This window comes from Marmota flaviventris, chromosome 2 (genome assembly GCF_047511675.1).
Source record: "Marmota flaviventris isolate mMarFla1 chromosome 2, mMarFla1.hap1, whole genome shotgun sequence".
NCBI lineage: Eukaryota > Metazoa > Chordata > Mammalia > Rodentia > Sciuridae > Marmota > Marmota flaviventris.
This window is the reverse complement of record NC_092499.1, coordinates 73,772,717-73,783,452: the sequence shown is the minus strand read 5'-3', so window position 1 is coordinate 73,783,452 and position 10,736 is coordinate 73,772,717. Positions and strand designations below refer to the sequence as shown.

At 41.1% G+C, this 10,736-nt stretch overlaps 1 pseudogene; it reads left to right on the top strand.

The window, feature by feature from the left end:
- The first annotated feature begins 227 nt into the window (after positions 1 to 227).
- Positions 228 to 771, top strand: LOC114087948 (large ribosomal subunit protein eL8 pseudogene; annotated as a pseudogene).
- The last annotated feature ends 9,965 nt before the right edge of the window (positions 772 to 10,736 follow it).

Sequence of the window (10,736 nt, the reverse complement as noted above, 5' to 3'; positions counted from 1 at the left end):
AGATATGTTATGCCTAGATGAGGATCTGGAATACAACAGGAGTTCAGTAAATGGTGTCTATCACCATAAACAAACACTTATTGAGCACCTAACTGAATGAAGTATGATGCAATTTCGGTTAGATGTAGCATGCTTGTCATGTACCTTCTCTGATCTGGAGGCATTTACATTGCACATAGTAAAACCAGTAATTTAATAATCCATCATTTCTTCTCCAGCTGCCTAAGATGCTGAAAGGAAAGAAGATCAATGGGAAGAAGGTGGCCTTGGACACTGCTGTCTGGAAGAAGCAGGAGGCCCAGAAGGTGGCTGATCCCCTCTTTAAGAAAAGGCCTAAAACTTTTGGCACTGGATAGGACATCTAGCCCAAAGAGACCTCACCCTCTTTGTCAAATGGCCTAGGTACATCCTTCTGCAGAAGCAAAGGGCTCTCCATTATTAGCAGCTGAAAGTGCTCCCTGAGATCCACCCGTCATTCAGACCTTGGACACCAAACAACTGCCCCCTGCTTAAGGTAGTCCTAAGGAAAGACAAGAGGTGAAGTAAGAAAAGAAGCAGAGACTTCTGACCAGGGCTAAGAAGAAAGCTGCTAGCAAAGTGGATGTCCCCACTAAGAGACCACCAAGTCCTTGAGCAGGAGTTAGTACTGTCAGCACCTTGAAGGCAAACAAGGAGCCTTACCTGGTGGTAACTGCACATGACATGGAACCCATCTGACCGCTTTTCTCCTTCCTTACCCTGTCAGGTAAGGTGAAGACCCCCTATGATGTCATCAAGGAGAAGACTGGACTGAAATGTCTAGTCCACAGGAAGATGTACAACACTGTTGCCTGAGTATAGATTGGCTGGGAAGATAAAGGATTATGTTGGATTAGGCCCTAACTTTCTTAATAAAACTCCTGTAGTGCAAGAATTAAAACCAAGAATCAATAAATGGGATGAATTCAAACTAAAAAGCTTCTTCTCAGCAAAAGAAACAATCAGTGAGGTGAATAGAGAGCCTACAGAATGGGAGCAAATTTTTACCACAGGAACATCAGATAGAGCACTAATCTCTAGGATATATAAAGCACTCACAAACCTTAACACCAAAAAACCCCAAATAATCCAATCAATAAATGGGCCAAGGAACTGAGCAGAAGAGGATATGAAAACAAATGAAAAAATGCTCAACATCTCTAGCAATTACAGAAATGGAGATCAAAACTATTCTAAGATTTCATCTCACTCCAGTCAGAATGGCACATATCAAGTATTGGCGAGGATGTGGGGGGAAAGGCACACTCATACATTGCTGGTGGGACTGAAATTGGTGCAACCAATCTGGAAAGCAGTATGGAGATTCCTTGGAAAACTGGGAAAGGAACCACCATTTGACCCAGCTGTCTCACTCCTTGGTTTATACACAAAGGAATTAAAAACAGCATATTACAGGGACACAGCCATATCAATATTTATGGCAGCACAATTCACAATAGCTAAATTATGGAACCAACCTAGATGCCCTTCAGTACACGAATGGATAGGGAAACTTTGATATACACACACATACACACACACACACACAATGGAACATTTATCAGCATTAAAAGAGAATAAAATCATGGCATTTGCAGGTAAATGGATGAAGTTGGAGAATATAATGCTAAGTGAAGTTAGCCAATCCCCAAAAACCAAAGGCCGAATGTTTTCTTTGATATGAGGATGCTGACTCATAATGGCAATTGATGGGGGAGCATGGAGGAATGGAGGAACTTTAGATAGGGCAAAGGGGAGGAAAGAGAAAGGAGGGGACAAGGGAGTAGGAATGATGGTGGAATGAGTTAGACATCATTACCCTAAATACATGTATGAGACACAAATGGTGTGAAAATACTTTGTGTACAATCAGTGTCTTGAAAAACTGTGCTCTATATGTGTAATATGAAATGAATTGCATTTTGTCATCATGAATAACAAATCAGAATACATTAAAAAAAAAATCCCCCCCAAAATGTGGGGCTGGGGTCATGGCTTAGTGATCGGAGCGCTTGCCTAGCATGTGTGAGGCACTGGGTTCAATTCTCAGCCCTACATATAAATAAATAAAGGTCTATTGACAACTAAATCTATCTATCTATACACACACACACACACACACACACACACACACGCTGTTGAGTTTTCTATACATAAAAATGATAAAACTTAGCTGTTGAGAGCCACAGCCGAGTCGGAATGGCCCTTGGCATTTTGCCAGAAGTAATGGTTGAGAGGCGAGCCATTACTGCTGGCAAAATGCCAGGGGCCATTCCTACTGGCTGTGGCTCTCAACACTTATCCTTAAAACAATAGTTATCATCTGGACCCAATCCAAAAACCAAATTTGAACCTGTGATTGCAGGTAATGTCTTAAGAATTCAAATAAATATTTCTTGTGATGCCTTAGCAAACTTTTCTCCCATAGCTTGTCTTGATTGCCCACTTGCCCCTTTCTGGCTGTATGTGCACCAGTCATTTCAGTCATTTGATGTGAGTTGCCACACTCTTCCACTGAGAAGGAGGGTAGGAGACTTCTCCTTTCCTGGGTCATTCGTTGCTTAGTTCCCTTTCTGAAGAGACATTTCCCATGATTTTTAAAGTTCAGCTTCTTGTTTCTGTGGTATGTCTCTTTTTGGTCCTGATGTGGGTAAGTTGGCAATAAATTTTAGGGGATAGGGTATATCTACAGAAGCAGCTGCTTTTACAAAGCAAAGGAGCAAAGGTGGTCTAATTGCCTGCTTTCATTTTTCAAGGAAAGGATAATTTACTTTTGTTTTTTGTATAAAGTGGGTAGTTTGGACTTCATCCATATTGATAAGTGGTAAAGGGGCTATTCATGTGAGACAACTGGGAAATGACTTTTTGTGACCACAATAGGAAGAGACATGCTAATGTGATATTGAGCAGAGAGTCTGAATTTCCATTTTTTTTTCCTGTGGTTGGTCTCTCTGTCCAGAGAGAGACACAAATGAGCTCTGTCTAGAATACTGATGAATAATAGCATTAGTATTCAGTGGGAAACCTTGATCTGTTGGTCTTGGAATAATGGTGTGAAGAGGGATATAGAGTAAATAATTGGAATGTAATCTAATATTAGCAGCTACAGCCTGGCTTCCTGTGAGATGGATTTAGGGATGCTTCAATTTTTAATACCACCAACAAGCAATTGAAATATCCACAGACACATCAGACGCTGGGTCATGGCTGGTATGCCACTGGAGTATTTTCAGGAAAGGAAATAAGGATTTACAGAGGGCAGAAATAAATAGGTCTCATTTCCCTTTGTCTTTGTTGTGCCAGACTGGGAGGCTGTGTCTTTGTTTAAAAAAATCCATTTCACTGTATATTTCTAATTGTGTTAACATGCACAGAGGAAACGTTGTCCATTCCCTTTCAGATTTTATGCCCTTGCCTTAAAAGTTAGAATGAAATGCACTTCAGTCTTCGGAAGCCCCTCTAACTCCAGGAGGTTAATGTATCAAAATAGATTCTCATCTGCTAATCTCAAGGCCAACAGACCCAATTTGAGGTTATTTTACCCTTCATCATTGCTTGATTTAACAGAAAGTCGAGAAATAGATGTTTAAATTTCAGAAGCAATTCCATTTGATATCCTACATGATATTTATGGCTTAAGGGAATAAATGGAATTGCTTATGGAAGACATCAAGCAAAAAAAAAATGAGATTGTGATTTTCTGTACACTCAGTAGGGTGGGAGGAGTGGATCTCAGGGTTTTGTTTTATCTGTACCATAGTATTCGACAGTTGGCACACTTGTGCAGTGGAGAGCACAAGCTAAGTCGTGACTAGCATGTAGTGGGACTGATTAGAGCAAGAAAACCTGGTAATCATGAAGTAAGTCAGCAAGGATTAAACAAAAACTTAGCTCTTGGACATCCTGTCTTAGAAACCAGTACTGCAGTGGTCTTGCGCTTCAGCCCCTCTATTGGGTATACCAGTCTGCTACAGCAGGAGAACTTGTCCACCTATTACTCAAGTAGGTTCCTGCTGGCCGTGATTCATTTGTTCTTTTCCAGCCACACTCCACTGTTGCTTGCTTAGGGAACTTTTGGAAAGCATCCTCTGTGGGCAGTGAACAGTCAAAACTCCCAGTCATCAATCTCAGAAGGCTAAAGATACCTTCAGATTATTTTTGGGATATGCCACCAAATCTCAGGACTCTGTTTATGGGTCTGTATTTTAGTGATCTCTCAAGTCCAGAATGATTCTTTTCTTAGCAAGAAATAATGGTTTATGTAGTGATAGAACAAGCAAAAATGGTCCCTAGTGTAAAAATCTCATGTCAACTGCCAAGACAACCAAAAGGTTTCCCTGCCCTTTTCTATTTTGAGCCAGGATATTTGTTTTGGCTAAGCAAAGGTGAGGTTCTTGTATGGTTGGCCAACTGAGTGTCCTTTAGGGGAGGAAGAGGGTCTTGTGGGGTAATGTGAGAATATAGGAAACTACAATGTGGGGGAAGGAATGTTAACATGGAGAGGACAGAGCTCATGGACAGGTCTGCTCTCCTTGTCTCATCTGCAGAGTGGCTGAAGGGGCCCCAGGATGGTCACACATCAGGGCCTGGCTTGTCCAAAGGCACCCAAGCCTGGGTTAAGACTTCTGATCCTGCCTCACCCTTTACACCCCAGGGCACTGCTGCCTAGGTGTGGCTTCACCACTGGGTTTATGTGGGACCCAGGTGAGATAAAGACGGCTCACCTGGAGGTGTGGAATCTGGCCACTCTCTAAGGCAGTTTCTGTTCTGGTAACATCCCCTGTTTGGGAATCGTCATCTTGTTGGAAATCTCTTTTTTCTTTTCACATTTAAGTCATGTGACCCCAAGGAGTCATCTTGTACAGTTAGGGATTTTCTAGCATTTACCTCATCTTCTAGAACAGAGAAAGTGGGAAATACCCAGAGATGTCTCAGACTCATCTGGATATGTCCAACAAGATGCTGACCTTGAATAGGACTTGACTTTGGAGGTCACTCTGCCTATGAATGAATACCTTAGAAAAGAAAGATGGGCAAAAACTTTTCATGTCTCAGGGCTGAGTAGGAAGGAGCATGGTCTGATTTGTTGCTTTTGTCTCTGAGTGAAGTTTCTTCAGAGAAGCTGCTTGAAATGTGTTCTATGCAAAGTAAATATCAATGACTTAATGTACTTAAAACAGATTCCTATGTCATGACTTTGCAAACGGAATTGTAGGAGGCGGTTTTCACTGCATTATAATGGCTTTTTACCAGAAAATTCACAGTCCCAGAACCTTGTTTTGTTCATAGCATCTTGGTGAGCACATAGCACACAGGAATGGCCATATTCTGCATAAGAAATGTAGATGGAGAGGGAAGTCTTTAGGATAGGTAGCCTAGATCTGTGCCCATGTGTTGTTAATCACAGACTTCTGGGAATCTTACTTTCCTGATAAAGGCTTCTTTGCTCCAAAATAGAAAGCATTGCCACTGGTCACATGGATTGATAATGGTGCTCATATTTTCATTCAGATGGGGACTAATTGAGAGAATCTCTGAGGTTTCTGAACAGAAAGTTGGCTCCCAAAGGGCAGAGACGAATTATATTCGGAGGGGGAAAGAGTACAAGAAGTCTATTTTTAGCACTAAAATGGTTCAAGAAATAGAGCCAGTTCAGTTGGTCTTTTTTTTATACTGCAGACAACAGACTAAACAGTCCAAAATCAAGCAATTATTTTAAGTACTGATAATTTTACTTTTTCTTGATTGATTTTAAAATGCTTAAGGAAACAGAACTCTCTTCATGATCAATTCCTCCCAAGAACTTAAAGGTATTCATGGACTTACTGACCTCCAGGACAGGGGTGTATAGAAAAGGAGGGGTTGGTGAGCAGGGCTGGATGGCATGGAGGCTGAACAAGCCTTCCTCAGAGGAGGAGTGTAGTCCTGATGGTGGATTCCCTTTGCTCTGTGATCATTTATGCCAACCAGGCCAACCACAAGCAGACTGCCTTGGATCTTGGATAGTCACGGAAGTTTGGGAGGCAGATATAGAAATGAACATTATTTGCTGCAACAAACAAGACATAGGTTTATTGAGAAATAATAGGGTTCTGTCCGACTTGGCTTCAGCACTATACCCAAGGCCAGCAAAGTAAACATGATAACGACGAGTGACCGATTTTCCACTCTGCTGTGTTGGAGGCTGACAAAACTGTCATTGACAAAATTGCACTGAATAAGAGATCATGAGCTATTGGGATTTTTTCCCTCCCTCTGTGTGAAATATTATCCTGAATGATGGCTTGATTTTATTGTGAAGAATGAATTCAGAGCATGCCAGGGAGAGAGGAACAGTGGGGAAGCCACCTTCAGAGGTTTTTAACCTTCATTTCTGCTGACACAAATACACCATTGTTAGATTTATATACAATACAAAGTCTCTGTGAATATTTGTGGAGCAATCTCTTGTTTATTTATTCATAGATATTTATTTAATATGTTAACATTAGAGTTTGTCTATGCATGATCCTTTTATTTATTTATTTTTGGGGGAGGTGCAAATAAAGATCATCTTATTGTTTTGTGGAAGGCTCTCTATGCATGATTCTTTTAAAACTTAAGTGATAAGTCCTCCTCCTTATTGTCTTCTCATCCCAGAGATATTCATTTTTCACGTGATTTTTTTGGTTTATGACAATGTATTTTTTTTCATTTAAAAAATTTACATAAACTTTCCTTCTTCATCCAACATTATGGTACTGAAATTTTTTCATTCAGTACATAGGTGTGGTACTGGGAAGAGTTGAAGCCAATAAAAAGTACATTCAGTACTTTCATGGCTGTATAATGCTTCACATGTGGCTACATTGCCATTTATGTCTTCATCCTAACTGGCTGATTGTTTCCAGTTTTTTAGGATTACATGGTTCAATCCTATGAACATTCTTCTATTTCTCTCCTGGTGTAAGTATTGTGTAAGTATTTCTCTTGGGTACCTATCTAGGAATGGAATGCTGAGTTGTAGTGTATAAAAATGGTCAGGTTTAAAAGATGATTCCAATGGGCCTTCCAGGGGCATTTGCATTTTTAAATTTAAGAATAGTCTTGTTCAATTCTTTAAAAGCATGCAAAAAATCTGTTCTTTCTGAGGTCTCATGTGAATTGCTCATTATCTTCAGAGTGAGTGCTTAGTGGGTTGTTGTGGTGGGCAAATAAGGCAATATGGAAAATCTGGCAATGTTTTCCGAGTAGCTTTGTCAGACAGATGTTTTCAGAGTTCAAATGAGTCAGAGAGTAGTTTACCTTTGGATCACAGCCAATGCCTTCTGGAGCTGGTGAAAGCTGATTTGGATGGATCAGGTTCAGTGGAGCATCTACCATGGAAGCTCTGAGACAATGAGAGTTGGGACTGTGATAAGGGTAGAGTCAGGAGCAAGGGCTCCTGGGAGCATAGTCACCACCTCTGACTGCTGTGAGGTTAAACCTGAAGTTAAAGCTTCCTACTTCCAACCCACAGGGCCATTCACCAAAACATCAGAGGCTCTTGATGCTGCTGTTTTCTTAGCCTGCTGGAACCCAGTAACCTGGGGAGACTGGCAGATTTGTCTTCATTTTTGCTTGTGGAGTAGTTAGAAAATATTTGAGTTAATAAGAGAAACAGGTGGATCTATCATGACCTCCTCTGTGTAAGTGGGGCTACTTTACCCTCCTTGACAGTTGCCTGTCTATCTGCAGGGATCCCCTGTAGGAATCACCCATCTCTGTGACACTTCCTCTCTTTTTTCACATTTCCGGGGGTCAGTACCCAATGGTTTATATCTTTTCTGTCACACCAAAGGAACCAGAATTCAGGTTTCTTTTTCTTCTCTGTATTTTTTTCCCATGCTATAGACACCTTCCAATGGACATTTGCAATAAAGGCTTGGCTGGGGTATCCAAGTTGAGATCTGGAGCTGCTGAGCTGGAGGGAAGTTTGAATTAGTAGGGGAAGTGGGTTTATTGGCTTCAACTCTTCCCAGGGATCCTTCAGGCTTGGGACAGGTCACCCATTGATTTAGAAGGTTAGGGTTAGGGCTAGTCCTGCTTGGAGACAAAGTTTAAAACATGACTACTGAGTTTTCTAGTTGATATAAGAGTCTCTTATGGTCTGTTCTGAGAATCTTCCTTAGGAATCCTCCTTTGTCCCCCGACCCACTCTTCTCTCTCACACACCTTCCTTTCTTCTCTGCCCTTTCTCCCTGCCCTTTGCCCTTGCTTTCTGTCTTTCTGGTAGCTAGTTGAGAAGCCAGAGGAAAACAATTAGCTAAGATGGTCATCAATGTGGACAGTATTCAGTTCACTTGTCCTGCAGTATATGTGTGCATACTCAGAGCATAAGTACAGCAAGCAGAATTGTGATCCTGAAAACTTTCATACCCAACAGTGCTTCTACCTCTACTCTGTGAGCATCTAGGGTGGGAGCGAGGGTAAAAGCTGTGGGATGTGGCAAGTGAAAAAGGCAGAGGACTAATTCTCTCTGCTCTTTAAGCCAATAGTATCACCCAATAAATAGCCAGTGCCATGATGCACTTCCTTCTTTTATTCTCATCTCCCTGTCTTATAGCCCAATCCAATTAGATCCTCATCAAAGTCACACGAGGCCAAAATTTCTATTGTGGCCATTTAGAAGTGAGGAAACCGAGGCTTGAAGTGTTAGGTACTTACGTATCTGAGCAGGGAGGAGCTTTTGCTAACCTTACTGAAAAGCTGGTTTGGCAGGGTCCCTCTGCATGGCTACTGGTATTAGAAAGGACAGAGGCCTCGTGTTAGCTGATGGTGAAGAGGCTCATATGACACTGCTGTTGCTTCCTATTTAGTCCCAAGGCTGGCCCATGAACTACAGTCTCTACAATTGGCAGCTGAAGCCCACCCTTACCCCAACATTAGGATATAATGCCACAAATGCTTGGATGTGCTTCCTGATTCAAATTAGGAACATTTTTTTTTAACTCCATGAAAGTAGTCCATTCAATTGTAAGTGTAGTTGTTCATCCAAATAATCTAAAGCAATGTCTCTCTGACATTAAAGCACATAATCTGTTTTGAGGAAAAAATTTGGCCTTTTATAAGCAAAATGTATGACAGAATATGATATTTTAATGAAACCTTCCTAAACATGCAAACATTGTGAATCCAGTATCTCTTCCAACTTCAGAGTGTGGACCAAACTCATTTAGGTTTTACTTCTTCTCTCAGCTATGTATCAGGAATCAAGGAATGTTCATGGCAAGGGCTGGACTCAGTTACAGGCGACAACAGAAAATGTGCTTCCCAAGGCAGGCACGGTGACGCACATCTGTAATCCCAGTGGCTCAGGAGTCTGTGGCAGGAGGATAACAAGTTCAAGGCCAGCCTCAGCAACTTAGTGATGCCCTAAGCAACTTAGCGAGAACTGGTCTCAAAAAATAAAAAGGGATGAGGATATGGCTTAATGGTCAAGTGTATCTGGGTTCTGGGTTCAATCCCTGGTACCAAAAAATAAATACACATGGTTTCTAGCAAAGGGCAGAAGCAAAGGTGTGTTGCTGACCACAGATGTGGCAGGGAGTAGCTTGGCACTTTGAGAAGCTTTCCTGAAGTCCCCATGTTACCCCAAGTCCCAGGTGAGAAGCCCAGGAAACCAAAAGGTCACATTTGATGAATCCAAAGTGCCTTTAGTGTGTGTGTGTGTGTGTGTGTGTGTGTGTGTGAGAGAGAGAGAGAGAGAGAGAGAGAGAGAGAGAGAGAGAGAGAGATGCTAGGGATCAAATCTGGGGCCTCACACATGGTAGGCAAGTGCTCTACCACTGAGCTACATCCCCTCAGACCTTTTCAAATTTTGTTTTGAGACAGGGTCTGGCTAAGTTGTTCAGGCTGGCTTTGAACTTCAAATCCTACTACCTCAGCTTCCCAAGGAGTAGCTGGGATTACAGGTATGCTCCCCTGCAACCAGCCACGGTGACTTCTGAGGGGTGGCTATCACATGTTTTATGGGGAGGCTATTACCAATGTTAGCAGAGCCCGTTTTTCTATAAAATGTCACTGTTTAACAGAATAACCTTCCTAGTGCTGACTTAACCAACAAAAATAAATTTAACGAGGTCTTAAATTGTTAAGAGTCAAGTGTAGATTGGGAGGGAGAAGTTTTCAAAGCTGAATGGGATGACCTGAAAGAGTAAGGAAGCCAGAAGCCTTGCATTTTAATTGTGAATTTAAAAAATTTGATCTTGCAATATTCTTTCAAGGCATTGCTACTCAGTTCCTAACTCTTCCTGTATTCTAGGCTTCTTTAATCATTTTTTTTCTCCTTCTGCCTTGCAGAGGAAAAATCCAATTTACGAACATTTTTTGTTCTAAAAGATAATTTGTAAAATGGTTGCAAAAATACATTTCCCACAGAATGTTAAAAAGTTATAAATAGCAATTAGAATCTCAACTGATTCTTTTTTTTACTTTATATTTTTTTATTTGTTTTAATTAGTTATACATGACAGTAGAATACATTTATGCACTTTGATGTATAATACAAAAATGGGGTATAGTTTCTCATTTTTCTGATTGTACATGTTGTAGAACCACATTGGTCATACAGTCACACATGTATATAAGGTAAAAATGTCTGTTTCATTCTACTATCCTTCCCATCCCCACATCCCCTCCAAATTCTTGTTAATAATAACATGTAATTATATCTATTGGGAAAAGAGTTCCTCATTCTA